This window comes from Caloenas nicobarica, chromosome 7 (assembly GCF_036013445.1).
Source record: "Caloenas nicobarica isolate bCalNic1 chromosome 7, bCalNic1.hap1, whole genome shotgun sequence".
In the NCBI taxonomy this organism is placed as follows: Eukaryota; Metazoa; Chordata; class Aves; order Columbiformes; family Columbidae; genus Caloenas; species Caloenas nicobarica.
In genome coordinates this window covers 29,917,984-29,936,838 of record NC_088251.1, presented here as the reverse complement: position 1 = coordinate 29,936,838, position 18,855 = coordinate 29,917,984, and the positions used below count along the sequence as shown (strand labels likewise).

The 18,855-nt window shown below is 40.3% G+C and overlaps 1 protein-coding gene across 4 annotated transcripts in view; it reads right to left on the bottom strand.

The window, feature by feature from the left end:
* WAPL (WAPL cohesin release factor) overlaps window positions 1-18,855 on the bottom strand; it is a 151,580-nt gene that overhangs the window by 73,329 nt on the left and 59,396 nt on the right. The gene's annotated exons all lie outside the window — the stretch shown is intronic.

Genomic DNA, 18,855 nt, shown 5'->3' with positions numbered 1-18,855 from the left:
CGGTACTCACAGCGCCTGCCGTCCCGGCCTTCACAGCCGCGCCCGGGGGGAAACGTCCTCCGAGAACAAGTCCCATGGACCGAACGTGGTGCAGGTGGTGGAACAGCAGCTTTCACATGCTCCTACTTCCACAGGCACTAGCTTCTACAAAGCAGTTACATCCACCCACAGACATGGTATTTATGCACACCTTTGAGACTTTAATTAACAATACACATTGTAGAGTGAAAAAGTACTCTATGGCGATTGTCATATAGCAAATATGTATAGGCATCAAACAATCATCAAATCCACTGTATTAGATTCTGTAAGGAGTATTTCAGGAAATATTTGTGGAATAGAAAACTAAGGATGCACCAGCAGGAAAGCAGTGCATTAAAAATATCATACTCAGATACAGCTTGGTAATTTTTAAGAGGAGTGAGGAGCTCAGGAAAAAAAAAAGGCAGAAGCAAAAAATCCTACAGCCTTAGAACCTAAAATGGGTTCACAGCACATGTAATCATATTAGCCACATGTCATTCAAGGAAAGGTTTTAAAAATCCACATACCAAATGCAAAATTAATAAAAAATTAAGAGGCTGATTTCAGTGCACAGAAGAGATTAGAGTTATCTTGATACTGCTAGTTAAGCTGACTTTTACCCAATGCAAAATTACTGGCTTTCCATAAAGAGAAGCAAGACTATGGTTTTGTTTAGCAATCCTCTAAGTTGATTTTTGGTCTTTACCTGGCACCTATCGATGTGTTGGTAGCTTTTAGGTATTACCACTGAAGAGCAAACCCTCTGAATGTGCTCTCTAAGCCAGCACATACCTGGTGCTAGCAAAAGTGAAGATAAAATAGACTGGGCCTTGTGATGACATGTACAAGCTTGATCTGAGATACAGGAGAGGTTTGTTTCAGAGGCTTACAAGTTTATCTGTATCTAACCACCTGACTCAGTTATGAAGAGCTACTAAAAACAGGTTACAAATTTTAACATACCTAATTTGAATACAAGAAGTGAGAATTTTTTTCCTGTGAGTATTCTTATAGCTACCAATTTCCTTGTTTAAACTTCAAGAGTAAAACGGACAGCTAAACCAGTTTGAGTTTTGCATACTATTGGCGACTAACTGATCTGTTAGACGAAGAGGAAAAAACAGTACTGAGAGCTCAAAATACCTTCAGGCTCTGTGGAGTTCTTTACAACATGAAAAAAAGTTTGTCCTGAGAACCAGAAAAAGTGAGAAATACAGCCAGAATAAGGAAGTGACACCAATAAACTATTTGAAAATATTTTCTATTTTGATATAAAATTAAGAGTTGAAATTAAATACATTTCTAACAATGCCTGGGCTACAGAAGTCACTCGAAGAGTAATTTAGAGAATTTTGCAGTATGAAGAGAGTAATTAGATGTCATTTGAAAGCTCTTACACACCCTCTGCCCCCTGGGCTAGCTTCATATTTCCAACAGTATTCAGTCTTTGTTGAATCCTGATACAGAATAATGTAAAACACTGCCTAGTCACTATTTGCCTCCCAAGTTCTCTCCAGCTTCCCATGATACTTCCTTCCTTGCCTCTTGTCCAGGTGGGACAGGATGTGGGAAAAGAGGATGTCCTGCTGCTCTTGCTGCACTCAACAGCTGCTGCAGTGCTTTCATGTCCCAATTAGTGCCACTTAAAATATTAAACATTTCAGGATGTTTTGCTTTTTCTTTGCAAAATGTCAATCTCCTCCTGTTTCTGTCCTCTAAGTGTCACACTGCACGCCTGGCCGAGAGCACACAGGGCATTGCCATCTCGCTTCACCGGGGCTAGAATCTCCCCCTTGCTATTTGCATAGCAAAGATGAAGGGAGGTTAAAGAGACACATTAAGTAACTAATTACCATGCTTTAGTCAACTTTCTGAAACAGCTCTGAAAATAGTCATTTCTACATTAGTATCACTACTAGTGCATGCTGAAGGAAGTTCAGCAGCAGCATGGGAGTGGGGAGAACAACTGGGCTGCACCGAGAGCTGCCGCAGCTGCGCCAGGGCAGAGCATAAAGCAGAACACACAGAGATGAGGAGGGAGGGGAGATCTGCTACCCAATGTACAGGGAAGTGTGATTTCTGTCAATATCACTTAGTGAGGTATTCCCAATGGATAGCATACTGCTTATTTCTGACACTGAACCCTGAAAAGAAAGGCTGAAAGACATTCAAATAGGGGAACTTTATACAGTTTTGGGTCATAGTTTTCAGCATTTGCATCATATTGTAGCTATCTCCTCATATAGGGTGGTCAAACAAAAACATTAAGTTTAGTAACTGTAAGGTCAAAACAAGCACCACTGGACAGGACAAATAAATGCTTACAGGAATGCAAAGGGACAGTTCTCTGTGATGATTTAAAAAAAAAAAAGTTCTCCCCTGGATCACAGCACTAATGTACTAGACCCAGGCAGGTAGCAGAAAAAGTTGAGCTACTCCACCTTCTCTCTGGCCTGCACACCCATCTGTTGCAATCATGTGAGGCAGCGTCATCCCTGCAATGTAAAAGCCTCTGGAAAGACTAGTTTTACTCGATGGACCAACAGTAGTAGTCACTCACCTACGGCTAAATTCTCACTGGTTGTTCTGTGCAGTATTTTTCCCCAGGTGATCTGCCTGCAAGTCCACTGGAAGAACCTGTGGTGAAATACTAGTGGGAAAGGCACAAAGTAGCTTTCACCTTGTAATTGTCAAGGTCAGAACTTTATTCTGCCATGCAGTTTATCTCTGCAAGCTTTGCTGAGAAAGCAACCACCTGTGCTGTTTCCCATGAAGATTTTACCATGTGCTAAGGTGTCTCAGGAAAAGAAAAAAAAAAAAAGGCACCTCATTTGCAGTGAGAATGTAGCCTAACTTTAAAAGCAGCAAGGGAAGTCTAGGTTCTTTGATCAGGTAGTTCCCATTGTTTTATTATGGTATAAAAGGGGACTGACTCTCTCAAATGCCTGAGAACTGTTGCAACTGTATAGGAGGACCAGAATCAGTAACAAACCTTATCCTTTTTGATTTTTTTTTTTAAGTCTTCTTGTAAGAACTTACTGTTTCACATTATTATTGAATTTGTCTGTCTGCATGGTGGCAGCCCTTAAGAAAAGCTACCAAAAATCCTCAAAAGAGAATGTACATGACCAACACTCATACATTGTTTCCTTTGTCCTCTTAGTTTTGATTCTTAGGTTTGTGTGTGGCCTCTTATCTGCAGAGGCTATAATCACTCAGTTCCCTTTTGACTACTTACCAGATTTTTATTTTCATCTTTGTATTTCCCAAGTACTTTTCTACTTTTTAGAAAGAGTAGAACTTGACCACTAACTAGGCACATCTACAGCAGTTACAAAGAACTAAACCATAGCAATATCAGGTCAAATAACTAAGCTGCTGCACTGAGACCAGTATGTGTGGCCTTGAGGGGTTGTGTGTGATGATCCAAAGAACAGCAACATAAACAACAACTGGAAAAGAAAATCCACACAGAATTAAAACTCATGGGACTATGGAGGACTGGATAGACATTTCCCTGAAAATTATGGCAGAATTTTACTAGCTAGCAAATTAAGCTGATAAAATGAAAATAAAAAATAATTAAATGAAATTTCCTCATGGTAAGGTAGGAGGCAACAAAATACCAGTTAATTACTTCATTAGTTTCCTGCCAGAATACAGCCCTGAATAAATTACTTTCACCTTTATTCTAACTACAATGCAGCACCATGAAGAAAGCTGCAAGGTCTTCTGCCTGTTGCACAAGACCCTGGTGCATCCAGGGACATACACTGTGCCAGCTCAGCAACCCTGTCCACATTTAGCAAGGTTCACTGGGGCCAATGTAACCATGTTCTGTGAAATAGTCAAAAATCATCCTACAGCATGCAACAGAGAGCCCATTAATGAGTGGTGGTAGAGTACTTCAGCAATGTATTTAAAGGTAACAAAAGGCTAAAAATGACCGGTGTACTGACTGGTTCTTTAGACATATTAAAGAAGTGACTCATTACTGGATCTAGCCACATGTAAAGGCAACAGAACAGGCAGTGCATTTACTGTCCAAAAGCATATTATCTGAATAATACATTGGCCTGCAGCAGCCTCCTTGTGCTATAGTTTTCTACTGGATGTGTGATCTCAAATTTGAGATAAATGTTTACTGTGTCTGCAGTCATTTCTTAGTGAACATTTGAAAGAGACTGGAGGAATGTACTTATGCAAGAGCTTAGGCTCAAACTAAGACCGCTTCAACTAACTCAAAATGTCTCCCTGGTGGTTTTCACAAAGTATAAGGCTTTTATACCATACCTGGGGAAAAAACAAAAACATAACTCCCCTTTTAACTTATGAGGTATGATATCAAGTGGCTTGAACATCATGTAGTAGCCATAGGTGTCTACTTGGTGGGTTTTTGTGCCTTTCAGATAGCAAATACCTGAGAGTATCTGAAAGCACATTTCAATCAAAATACCTTTGCTGATCACCTGTCTAGCAAACACATAGCAGACAAGAACTACAGTTTAATAGATAAGTCATTCCATGCTCTACTTCAGCTCATTCCTATGCAGTCTTGCTCAGCACAGTGCTGTGTCTATTAATGCAAAGTATAGGAAACAAGGTCCAGATCTTCAGAGAAACATCCATATAAAGTACAACTGCATAAAACTAATGACATTGTGATTATATAGACTCTCCGTATTCTTTGGAAGCAATTTACATTTAAGACTGGAGGAAAACCCCATCTGACATCATTAAGACTGTACTGCTTACTTCCAGAGGTGTGTACCTACAGACACCAGAAGTGGAGCTTCCACTAGTTTTCCTCCCAAAATGCTTTCTCAGTCTTGCAGAGAGCTGCTCTGTGACTGATGGGTCTTTCCTGTCCCATTTAGTTCCCAAACTCTCTGAAAATTCCAGCACAGGTGCCAAAACCCTGAAGATTTAGGTCTTCTAGCTTGATTTTCCATCTTCTCTCCCCGCCCTACCTCCACCTCCCCCAAATGGAAGATTGGGCAAGGGCTGAGGAACCCCACAGGCACTGCTAAATGGCTTCACCTTTGCATCGAGTAATCTCTTCAGTCATTACCATCTTGGACCAGATTCAGGCATGCTGCAGAGAAAATAATCCATAGATCTTTCTCAATCTATTGAATTATCCACCAGCAGTTATCAGTAACTGAGACAGGAATAAACATATTTCAAAGAGCATTGATTGCAGTTCTTGATTTTTATTGGATGTACATCAATACGTACAAACACCTATGTTTCTCTAAGAAATGAAGATTTGATTAAACACAAAAGATATTTTAAACATAATAGCTCTCTGCTGGACTCCAGTGACACCTACCGGTATATAAAAAAGTTACACAACATTTCCTGAAAATGTAGATGCATTCATCTACGCACCTGCCCTTAGAATCACAAATAATTTTTTTGGGGGCAGCTCAGGCTGAGAACCATGCTACAATTCGGTGTTATAGTTAATGAAACATTGTATTTATTTTTCAAAATAGGATTTTAACTCCACCTGATTATTAACTACTTGGAACTGCATTTTTATCACTCTAAAGATGACATCAGGTCATACATTTTGCTATTGGCAGCAGTACATTAGAATAGTCCAGTAGATTTTTGGCTTACACTGGGACATGTCTCCAGTTATTCCCTTAGTCATTTCATTACTATAACTATAATCAACCAGCAAATAACACATCTTAATTTGCTTTCAACTGTATGCATTTTAGAATGGATTCCAAAAGTTAAAATCTCATCACCAGTAGCACAACCAGCTGAGATTGTGGGTTTGCTTCTGACAAATCCCTGCTGTTTGTAGTGCTGAACTGGTTTGTCACAGCTGTGTTAGTCTTGTGGGTCATACAGGTATTTCTGAACATAACTTCAGCCAGCACTTTGTAAAAGAATAAATACCAATAAACTGCCTAAGACAGGTGAGAATCTTCCTTTTTTTGTCTGTTAAGTGTTTTGTACCTTCTTTTCCTGTTAGACAACAGAAAACTCAACTTTCTTATCCTTTTACTGTGAGATTTTATAATGATGATGTCTAGAGAGCTCCTATATTTCAATGGCAAAACAGAAGGAATAGCCTATCTCCAGGACCATGGTTCAAATAAGGTACTTCCAGTGGCCTTCTAGCAAAAACTGGAACAAGCAGCTCTTTTTATGGTAGATATACTTACAGTTGTCACATTTCTATATGCCTTTCTGATCAGATAGTGCAGCCAAGTGTAACCAATCTCCCTTTCAGATGCTTAAGATATATTGTTTAGAAAAAGAGGATATTCCTGTGCATCTTTCAAGTTATCCACTACAATTCTTAAAAAAACAAACATGACATGAGGCTTTTCACACAGAAAATGGATGTAATATGCATTATGTGCATTCAGAGACACAGCAGCTGGAGCATGCAGAATGAATGCAATAAGCAAAAGCAGCACTACTGCTCCGTGCAGCAGACTCAGCTCTCCATCTACCATCCAGGCTCCACTGCGTAAGCTAGTTCTGCATGTGGGCGTGAGTATTTCTGTTTAAGACAATTTGTGATCAACAGTTCTTTTCTGAGATTGACAGGGAAATAACATATAAAAGTTTTTAAACCACAGTCTTGCCAAACAATTGGCAATAAACATCACTGATAGAGGTCTAGCCATTTGCATTTCATTAGGAAACTTTGCCCTTGCTACCTCTGGCAGGCTTAGAGTTGTCTCACTTTCACCTTTAACATTGAGGCACTTTCAGATATGGCTGAACAAAGCCACATACCCCAAATAAGTTTTTCAACTCTTTGTTCTGCAAATCCTTCAAGGAACTGAAGCTTCCTGTCTGAAAGCCTATTTTGATAAAGTCTGCCAGTCTCCAGAGCAAACTCTCCCAAGGCAACAAAAATATTGTATAGAAGGGTGAGGAAGCATGGCAATGAGCACCCCACATCATCCAGCAAAACAAATCAGCACAGCTCGCAAAGTCTCATCTCTGGCATCTCAAATCAAAAAACGCACAGATCTTTCGAGTACTAAAGTTGAAAAATTGCTCCTGACAAAGAATACAGATCAGGCAGATTCACACAGGCAGAAATACTTTTCCAGGTTACTGGAGAACAGATCAAGACAGGTGTAAAGCATCTTAGTTCTATGATAGAATACTTGCCAATTAAGTGCTGATCCCAGTATTCAGTAATAAAAACTTCTGAGCAAGAATATAAATGTAATAACTTCTAAAGGAAATGTAGACACATTTTTAAGTCAGGCTATAAAGCAGTTAAGTGATAGTTAAACATTTATTTTTTGCAAACATGTCCATAATGTTGGCTTTACAAACCTCTGTACATAAGAATGAAAAGATATTGAAGAAATCGCAGTATATTGCAGTTATGTTGCAGCTTGAAGATCTGGTGAAAAAAATGTAGTTCTTTGTTCTTAAACTTGCATGCATGGATGCATCAGACTTCAGCAGATCAGAACTATGCATGAGCTCATGGAAACTGGATGTTCAGACATCGCTCCCTAATACTCTGCACTTGGCCTCTGGATTAAATGTAACTTCTCTGAAGTGCACAGTGTCAGAAACTGATAGGAAGTTGTCATGGTGACAAGAAAACGCATATAGACAGAGATGAATATAGAAAGAACCAGCCCATTAAAAAAAGACTTAGTATTCACACCTTGACTAAACAGAGATTCACAAAATAGAATATAATTATTATACTAGGATTAAAGCTTCTTGTAAATTAGGTGTTAATTTCTCCGCATGTGGAGCAAAAATATTTAACTGAAATGGAGGATAATCCATCCAGCCCTTAGTCAAAGACAAGTGAGAGAGGCTTTTCTAGGCAAATGAGGGAAGCCCAAGTCACCTGTTTCTAAGTTTGTTTAAACTCAGTAGTTTAAATTTCTCATTATTTAAAAAAAAAAAAAAAAACAAGCCAAAAGCTATCTTGTACATGAACAGATGCTACACTGTCTTCCTGAAGCTGCAGGCTTGAAGGCGGAATTGTCATGCAGCTGCAGAATGAAGTCAACAAGTGCACTCTGTTCCAAGGCTGCTATTCAGAACCTTTTGGGCAGCAATGAAAGCAGCTCATATCAATTTCATGCTGGTTTTGCTGCTCTACAAAGATATGAGCAGCAGCAGACAAATCATGCTTAGATTGCAGGGGAGGAAGACATGTAAAACTTCTTAGGAAAACAAGGTATGGAAGACACAGTCAGTACTACTTTTATGAACACATCTTTTATTTTGGGGTACTTTTGGTGTCATGGCACTCTGTAACAGCCTCTACTCTGGCTGAGTTACAGACATTGAGCTCCACATGCAATTAAGTACCACATGAATAGGGCCCCTGTATCCCTACTGGAGTACAGATTTTACATACATCAGCCTTTGTCCCTGTCAGCAGCACTTCACCTACAGCCCACATAGGTTCTTGGCATTGTATTCTCTATCTGACATCACTCCTAATTAAACAGCTGAACTACTATCCAACATCTTTGTTTGACAATATGAACTTAGTTGTAATAACGAGAAATTCCAACTGCAGATTAGAAAAGCCTTTTCAGGCAGGCAGGGGAACAAGTTGCCCGGAAAGGCTGTGCAGTTCCTGTTCTTGAAGGCTTTCAAGACCTAACTGGATAAAGCCCTGAGCAATCTGGTCTGCCCAGACCAGCTGACACTGCTTTGAAAATGAAGTTGGACAAGAAACATCCCGAGGTCCCTTCTCACCACGATTATTTTATTACTCTATGATGAACTACATATCCAAGTAAACGCCAAGTGATCCATATGTTTTTTGAAAATGTGGCATCATATATATACATGCTAATAACTATACATAAAAATATATTAACTTCAGCTCTCTATATTAGCTGCTTACATTAGAGCCCACAGGATACCTCATTCTCTGTAACACCAGTGCTGTAGGTTAGGATGGCTGCAGTGCATGAATACAAAATACAAGTCTCAGCACTCACTGGATTATTCAGATCAATAGAAAAACTGTGCATGGTTAGACACTGTTTCTGCAGTATTCCAAGGAAGGGGAGATAAGCAATTAATAGCCATTTGGAGGTGCATGGATTGCCTTTGTTCTGCCACTAGTTAATAGCAAACCCTAGTGTTTAGCGTTCTTTTTTAAAGGTCTTGGAAACGAAGCTTGGTAAATAGCAGTTCATTTAATAGATATCAGAACAACAATAATCATGGTTAACCATGCTGAGGTAAGAACTTATAAAATGAGATAAAAGCAGAGGCACACCACAGCTAGAAAAGCAAGCTGTTGCAATGGAGTCTGTCAAAAGCCAGTTACTGAGCTGTGTCATATTTTGTCCTAAAGAGCACTCAGCAACCTCAACCAAGTACATTTGTACCAATTTCCCATCTTTCCTGCTAAACTCCAGGAACCTAGTCTGTATTTTTCTCCACAGCACAAGGAAGTTAGTGTTAAGCATGCATGCTAGTAGCTTTGATTAATCTGAAGTGCCCTCAAATTGGGAACTTGGACATAAAAGAACAGGACTTCAAGATCCAACTGAATCAACAGTCTCTAGTTAAGCAGGTTTGAAGTGTAACCTCATAGCAACTCTGACTTGGTTGGTGGCCACACCTGTAGTGCAGGCAGGATGTTTGTGGCCTGAGCCTGCACATTCCAGCTTACTCTTCATCAGCCAAAGGACTGTAAAAGCCAGACCTGGCATACCATCCCTGCTGCTAGCAGTCAGCATGGCATATATGAGTGCAAACCGGTGTGACTCCAGTTAAGCTGTTCTCATATCCCTCTGCAGGAGACACTTGAGAAGGTGAAAGGCAAGCACAGATCTTCCTCTCTGCTCATGTTTCATTGTACTCAGACATGTTACAATCAACATTTACCCTTCTGCTTGTTGATAAGTTATGAGTCAGGAGACTCCAACATGTTCTTTCCTAGAGAATAAGGATAAAACTAACAGATCATTTCACTGGCAAGATGAACAGCCAGTCTCCCAGGAAACATCTATTCCACAAGATGCTAGAGGCCAGCTTTGTACTTCTGATCACAGCTACCTGCTTGTTTGAATACTCGGTTATATGTTTATGCTGACAGATAAGGAGGAAATAATATTTTACAAAAGTATTATACATCAAACCTGCTCAGCTTGAGGCAGTTCCATTCAGTTGAATTATGAAGTCCTGTTCTTGTATGTCCAAACTGAGATTATTCTGAGGCAAGAAAGGTTTAACATGCTACCATAAAAATGGCTGCACCATATCAGACTGTAGATCCATCTAACCCAATACCCTGGCTCTTGTCTAGGAAATAGCTCAAGAACAGGGCATGTATGTAGTAGTTTACGACTGCTGCATGAGGGCATCAACAGGCACTGCAGCTTGCCACCCCTCTGAGCACCCTGTGCTCAAGGCCAGCTCAGCTGCAACTGAGTCAGGCTGGCATGCAAGAGCTGTGAAAAGCCTCATCAGAGCTTCCTCCACTTCATTTCAAGTTACTTTTAACTTCAGACCCTCGCACTGATCCAGCTGAGTAGGTCTGAAGTGCAACCTCTAATCCTGAGCTATGCTGTAGGTAAGCCTCACTATGTGATGTGCCTTGATGATCCTGACCCTGACTCAGCTTTCATTAGACCTTCAACTTACCTTATTGCTATAGACTTGTCTAGTGATGACTGTGACCACTCCTGGTTACTGTCACTGGCTCTTCTCTGCTCTTACTGCACAAGCTTAGGGGGATTGTGACCCCTGTTGGTACCACCACTGCCTGTCTTGCCATCATCCTCAGCTCCTGGCTGGCCTGCCTTGCAGAGCAGCCCACTATTGTTGCTCCCTAATGGCAATATCTCTTTTGAAGAAAACAGGAAGCTCTATTCTAACATACGCCAATTTGGTAAAAACTGAAGTGAACTGAAAAAGTCCTTGATGAATGCAAGTCCCCTTCCGTCTTCAAGGTCCTTCTCCAAGCTTCATTAAGAAAGCATAAAGTGCAAGCTCCTATATATTCTAGTCACAGAACAATTTAGGACAACTAGTGCATAAAAGCAACACTTCAGAAAAAAAATAAATCAGTAAAAGGAGCTCCTCTGCAGCTTTCTTTACACATATACTTGCTGGGAAACGTGCTGCATGCCTCCAGCACCTTATATTAGAAGACTGATTCAGTAATCAGTAGGAAACAGAATTAACAGTGAAGTCAAAGATATTCATGCAGTGCAATTTACCACAAGGCATCTGTCTGTACATGAATTAGTATTTTCCTTAATTATCTGTAATAGGAAATCCCAAGATTCTCAGCTGGCCCTGTCAGTTAATATTAACTACAGACTTAGAAAATGATATAAAAATAGAAAGGAAATTGAATCCTGCAGAGGCAGCAGTAGCACTTTACAAGGAATGCAAATACAGCTTCACTGGGAACTGCTGTATTGTCACCATTGGTCCCACTACCGTAGAGTTTGCCAACACACAACACAATTCAATACAATGTGATGTTCAGTTAACTCGCGGTTCTCAAACAAACCAGAAGTACTACCAGAGATAGGAAAAATCAGTAAAAGCAGCAAGTCCAGAGCAACCCATGATGATTGCCCACCTATGCTCACCTTTTAACACACAACAGGTTGTCTTCTCAAAACACTGAAGATTTGATCGTAAAGGTGGAGTCCTGCAAGAAACTGTGTAAGGTATACTCCTGATTTTGCCTACTCAAGGAAATTCTGCAGATGCTGTTGTTTAACAAAAAGTGACCTACTTTTCTATGTATCAGACCTGACTACCTAACAGCCAGGCACTTGCTACAAAAGATGGAATTTGAACCCAGCAAGTGGGGACTTCGCAGGCTTGTGCTGGAGTAGGATAGCTGCTCAGAGACATTAGGTGGTCTCAGCAGAGGCTTCAGAGTACAGCTGGCACATTCCTCACGCTGCATGATAAAGTCCATTTGCAGTTGCACATTTTCAAGAGCACCAAATAGTTATCAAATACCACGACTACAAACATGGTCTGTAGTCTCCCAGATCAGCCAGGCATACATATCTTCACCAAGTAACAGCTATAGAAGACAGGTCATACAGCATCTTGCAGAATGTCAGTCCTCCTGCACAGTTATAGCTGTAACCATCATGGAGACAGGGAGCGAAACCCAGCAAACCAGACACTTTGTCATTACTCTAAGGCAAAAAGAAAGCATGTAGTCTTTACCACATCATTCCTCATTCAGTCTGTTTAATCTGCTCACTGTTCCTCTGGCATTTCACATCCACATCCATCTCTCCTTACCACATTCCTTCTCTTCCTTTTCTACTTCTGTATTTTCTATCTTGGTTCCTCTGACATGTCTAAGAGGAGAAAGGATAGGCCTAGAGAGGATGGCACAATAACGCAACTATCCTATTTCTCCATCACTGTGTTTCGCTTCCATCCAGCTAGATTCAACTTTGCTCTTTGTATCAGTAGAAAGAGTTTAGGTTTTTCTAAGGCACTGGAATTAAGTTCTTTTAAAGGGAAACATGTACAACCAAGTGAATAACTAAACTAGGCTAAGGGTTTTGCTTCCTCCTCACAGGCAAATCCCCAGTAGCAAGAGACTATCCTAGTGCACACCACCACACACCACAACATGACCACATTGCTCAGCTTCATACAAGCCAGTAATTCAAATTAAGCTTACACCTTCCTACCCAACAGCCCTCAGGAAAAGCATTCATCAACAGATGACTGCAGCTTAATCAAACATTACTTTATATATTATAACAATACTTTCCTATGTTAATAAAAAACTTCCTTTTTTTTTTTTTAACCTCCAAAAGACTCCCATAAACATTTGATTTCTCTTTCAGGAGAGGAGTTGACTAAAGTAAGTATGTTTCAAAAGGGAGCACAATCAGTCCTCTTCTGCAGAATTGCATTTGCAGTCATCTCCTTATAAAGGGTATATTGTGCCATGATAAATCTGAATATTTAAATCCACTGCTTGCTCCCAGCCTCTGCAGTTATATAATTTGTGGCTTGGAAAACATCCATTAGGTCCTGACATAAAACCATAACAGCTCCAAGTATCAGTGGGAATTACTTCTCTTCAGCAGGTTTGAATGGCTGTTTGTTGAACAAGTGTTACCTAAGAGTTAGTCTTTCAATAGGCCTTGACATGCCAGAATATTACTGCCTCCATTGTTTGCAAGCATATGCCCCTATATAAAACCCTGTACATATTTAATATATACTTGATAGCTCACAATACATCAGTAATTAAGCAACTTTAAGGCACACAACTATAGAGGCATTTCTACACCAGGAAAGAAAAATAAATGTTCTTAATTCAGATTAAAATAGCTATGAAGACAAACCAACATGCTTTTAGCTTAGGTTTTCCTACACACTTTAAATAAAAGCTACTAGGCAAAGTTAATACCTAATCTGTCATTCCTTAACAGGTATTTTGTTTTCTTTTATATTCGTCACCCTACCTTGGAAAAAAACTCAACATGCAACCTGTAACCTGAAGTTTTACTAGACAAAAGAGTTGTGTCTCTTCTATGTATGATCTTTTTGTCTGTCAGTGCAGGATTGTTCATTCTGATACTGTTATGACAGAGCTGCATAAATTTATTTGGCTAATAGAGCTTCTGTGTCCGAAGAAGGGCAATGAAGCTGGTGAAGGGTCTGGAGCACAAGTCTGATGAGGAGCAGTTGAGGGAACTGGGGCTGTTCAGCCTGGAGAAAAGGAGGCTGAGAGGAGACCTGATCGCCGTCTACAACTACCTGAAAGGAGGTTGCAGCATGGAGCATGTTGGTCTCTTCCTTCCCAATTAAGAAGCGAGGAAACCACCTCAAGTTGCACTGGGCGGGGTTAGATCAGATATTATGAAGTGTTTCTTCTCAAGAAGGGTTGTCAGATATTGGGAGAGGCTGCCCAGGGAAGTGATTGAATCACCATCCCTGGAAGTGTTTAAACAACACGCAAATATGGTGCTTAGGGACATAGTTTAGCAGTGGCCTCGGCAGTGTGAGGTTAGTGGTTGGACTCGATCTTAAAAGTCTTTTCGAACCAAAACAATCTATGTTAGTGCAAAGCCTGAAAGGTGTCTCACTACAGTGCCTGCTGCCTCAACTAGTATTTCAACAAAGCTTCACAATGCTGTGTCATGTCCATGCACCATTTAGGGCTTGCACAGCCTGTGTTTAGCTCTGAACTCCATGCATAGGGCATTGGAGTCTGAAAGCACGAGAAGCGAAGCCAAGGTCCTGCTCTGCCAAGGATTGTTGGCATTGTGATAGGACACCAGAAAAGCACTTCCCACAAAGCAGAAGGCTTTAAAGCTTTCTGAGAGAAGGTGAACACACCACTTACAGACTGTGGCATCACCTCCCTAAGGGAAACACCAAGAGCCACTAGTGCCCTGGAGGCCTTTGCCTTTAAAAGGTTGCAAGGATTGAAGAAAGGCTCCAAGTAAGCTGGAGAACAGCATGAAGGCCAAGTGCAAAGCAGTATCCTTTGAGATACACTAGCCTGACATACTAGAAAGACTGGTCATTTAGGCTCAACATTAATTCCTATGACTGTGGCTCCATGACAAATTATTTATCATGTAAATAGTATACAAACCAGTCTGAATAAAAGCAGTTCCTTGTGAGGCTAAAGTGATTTAACAACCAAACACAGATAGCCTTTAAGAAGAATAAGGCGGAACAATGTTAAGGTTGTGAGAACTGCAAAAGTGAGAGGGGGGGAAAAAAAAATTTTATCTGCTTAATGGCAGAATCCTCTTCCACACTGATGCAGAATAAACTTACTTGATATAGTAGTCCTACACTGAAAACATTATTTTATCTCCAGAAGGCAAGAAGAGGATATAGTTTTCCTTTCTTGCCCCTTCTAGAATATATGGTAGAGTCAGACAGGGTTGACTAAATAGCTTTAAATGTTTCCTATAACAACACCTAAGATCACCATTAATATTTCTGAATGTTAATAAATAATTTCTAGATGCTGTAAACAGCATCTGGTCTGTTTTGCCTAATTATGCTACTGAGGTAGCTCCTGCTGCCACAGTCCCCATCTGACTAGGCTGTACCTGCTGCCTTATCAGACCACTCCCAGGGCACCAGGCAGTTAGAACCAGCAGCTATTTTTCTGCCTTCAGCGTTTCAATCCCTCAGCAAATTCACATCCACAAATAAAGACTGTGCTACTGAACAGCCTCTCTGATAGTGACCATAATGGAGAAAAAAAACCCTTTTTACCTTTCTAGAAGAACATGGCCTTTTGTACAAACAAAGACAGGTCTTCAAAACAAGGCTGGGACTCAGGCTGCCTATCTTTCTTTCTCCTATGGACTTCCTGAATAGTTTTACACAACTTTTACTCACTGCACCCCTTATTTGACACTATGAAAATGCAAACCTGCTGACTCTTGCAGTCTTCTACAGCTTCTCACTGAAAAGAATTCATTCCGTGGTGAGAAATGTTGCACTGCAGAGAAGGAAGTGTTATTACTTTGTTTTCTCAGTAGCCTGCTTTATGCATCTGGCCTGGCAGGCCTCCCTTGTCAAGTGTAGTAGGGCCTGACTGATACAACAGGAGCAGTCACATTTGAGTTGCAGTTTAGCTCACATTGCTCCACTACAAGTCTTTGCCTTCTCACATTTTTAAGGTAAGACAAAGTCAAAATGCTCACATTGTAACCCCGTGTCACATGATTCGTTCAGTCATTATTTTACTCCTGGAATTTGACAACAGTGGCTACCTCAAGCACAACATAAAGTAGAAATTCTCATTAAAATAATTGCCCTGTAATTGTTTTCAGAAAAAGCAAAAGCAACTAAAGCCACTCTCTGACTCCTACACAGCTAGGAAAAAGTCTACAAGTAATTTAAAAGGCATACCTAAAGAATCCAAAATAAAGTTGTATCATCCTTCATGCTCAGCCTCTACCAGCTTTCTGTACTCACTTCTGCTGCACTTTATTTTTAGTTCTCTGAACTGGCTCATTGCACAGGAAGGTAGAACCATGCCTTTCAGAAGCAATATAAACACACATTACATAAACAACAAACTGTAAGAACAGCCTGAAGGACAGTTGAAGAGAATAAGCAGGATTTCTGTGAGCTGTAATGCATTGCTAACAGTTGCATTAAAAAGAAAGTTCATATTGAATCAAAATATAACTATTGAAGATACCTGAAAGCCATATAGATCAGTTCTATAATTGCTAAGCTTTACTGCAAGGACCAGCTGTTCCCCAAGGGACAAGGAAACAGGTACAGTAACAAGGCTAGCAGCACCCACAGTACCTGAACATAGCAGCCAGGTTATCCAGCAAGTTGTAGCAACGCTACAGATCTCAGATAAAGCCAGAAAATAGACCTACAGATAAGGTCTGGCCCAGTAAGAGCAGCTAGGTCAGACACAGCTCACTAAGTGCCCAGAACACCCCACATAGACAACACTAACCTGAAATGAGACAGTGTATAGATGACAGTAACCAGATAAGTCTAACACTACACTGAAGAACAGCATTCCTAAACCAGAACTCAAGTAGTGAATACTCAGAACTGAGTTTAAGTAGAGCTCCTGGGCCAATGGGCAGAGGGTGTGTGGGTGGGGGTCCCAGATGAGGTTGATTAGTGCCATTAAGGCCTAGTCACTCAGGGGCCTGATATATTTAATTCATTTATCTTAAAAAAAAAAATGCAACACAATTTTTCAGACAATGCACAGCTACACAAATACTTTATTTGCATACATCAAGGATATTTTTGAAGAATTGTACTATCTCAAGCAGGTACCACAGGAGTACAGAGGCGTCATTGCTCTTAAAATTCAATTTTCAAGTGATTCTTGGCACGGCTGGCTCTGCACATGACTTGTGCCTGCACAGCATGTGATCACATTCCTCATAGCCTTGTCGCAGCTCGAAACATTTTTCCCTGCCTGTGCTCACTTGCAGCCATTAGGTTTACTGTCGGAAAATGGCAGGAGCCCCACAATATGTGCCTTGAATCAATGTGGCCAGTTCTCTTTCCCTCCAATTGCTATTTTAAAGAATATCCCAAAGTGCCTTGCAGAACACATTACACATATGCTTTCCCCTTCTCAGGGATCTTTATGTATCCAACGTCAGGACATCCAAGAGCACAAGGTCGTGCAGATTCTTGACTACTATCCCCATCTATTTTATTTTAGTGTTTTGTTTTGGTTTAGTGTGCCCATGCAAAGTGCTATTGTGCTGTGCAGAGAAGCTAGTAGTAGCAAAAAAATTTACCAAAAAAAGTTAGCACAGCACTAGAACTAGACTAATTAACATTACTGAAAAGCAATGCTCAACAGGTGTAATTAGCTGGGAAGAAATGTTGTACTGATGTCTCCGTTTTGCATCCGCAACCCAAACCAGCATCTCTGCATGATGCTCATTGTATGGTGTTGACATGCCCTCTGTTCTCTCCCTGATTCAGAGTAGTCTTGCTTTGTTGATAAAATGAGTGGAAACACAAACAGCCTCATGTCTATTTGATCTGACAGCTTGTTTAAGTCCCACTTATAAAGAGTAAAAAAGATGCTGAAAATCACTTAAATATTATTCACTTCAGGAACTTGAAAAGAAACCATGGTGAGCTTAAATCTGGCACGAGGAATGTTTGGGGATGTAATTCAAGCTTGTGTGATCAAATTGCAATTTTAAAAGAGATGCCTTCTTTTTAACTTTTTACCTTGGCAAGTCTGGCAAGAAAATCCAAAAGAACAGCTAAGTAGGTATTAGTTAATTAGCTACTCTCAGGGGAAGCAGGAGTGCTTTTGAACTGTCAGAGCCTTGAGAGAACTAATAGGCCTTAACTACCCTGATTGGTGTCACCTGTTTCCTCCACCCACTCCTTCTGCCCAGGAGCTCTATTTAAGCTCAGCCCTAGATCCTTGCTTCCTGATTGAGTTTATCTGTAGGAATGCTGCTGGTCTGTAGTTCTAGCCTTGCTGTGTCTCTTTCTTTTTTTGGTTGTGGCTCTGGTTTTTTGGCTTAACTTTAGACTTGCTCCCTGAGGCATCTGGCCCATGTTATCCTTAGAAAGTCTGATCCTGATGTGGTTTTTCAACATTATTTCAAATTTGCTTCATTGTCTTCAGGGGCATGTATGAGGATCTGAACTGCTAACTGCTATCCCTTAATTTGTCTTGTTTGTGCTACTCAGGTACAGCAGGGCTGGGGCCTGGCTGGTGAAGGTTCCTATTCTCCCAGCTGTGCTTCTGTGCCTGGTTTCCAGTCCCTTGGGGAGCTGCTGGCCCTTGCTGTTTCCCAGTACAAAGCTTTTTGCACCAATTTCACTTGATGAAAATCACACTTTAAGTACTTTCTCTGTTTTCTTACAGTTGTAAACGGATGGCACTAATTTAGTAAGAGTGTTATGAATGGGCTTAGTTTGATAAAACCTTCATTAGTGATGCATGCCTAAAAACATTCTATGTTAAAAGAGCTGGATCCTGTGTGGTTGTTTATAATTTCTGGTATTTTTCTAGTGGTCTTTAAAGACTAATTGTAGAGTTATTTTTGTGAAAAACACTTCATTTTCATTTAAAGCCTCATATTCAATTGTGTTAATAATATATTAGCAAAACATTCTTTATATTTATGAAGCTATTCTTCACATTATAAATGATTGTTGTGTAAACTCTGCTTGATTCTTATTTGAAACTGCAATTGCTGTTAATCCTTTCCCTACACATTAAATATTAATTCTGTAGTAATCTAAAGCAATGGTATCCACTATTAAGTGATGGCTAAAAAAACATTTTTATTTCTTCTGTTATATGCACCACAGTAATATCCTTACACTGGAAGAAGCAAGTTCTCCTTGAAT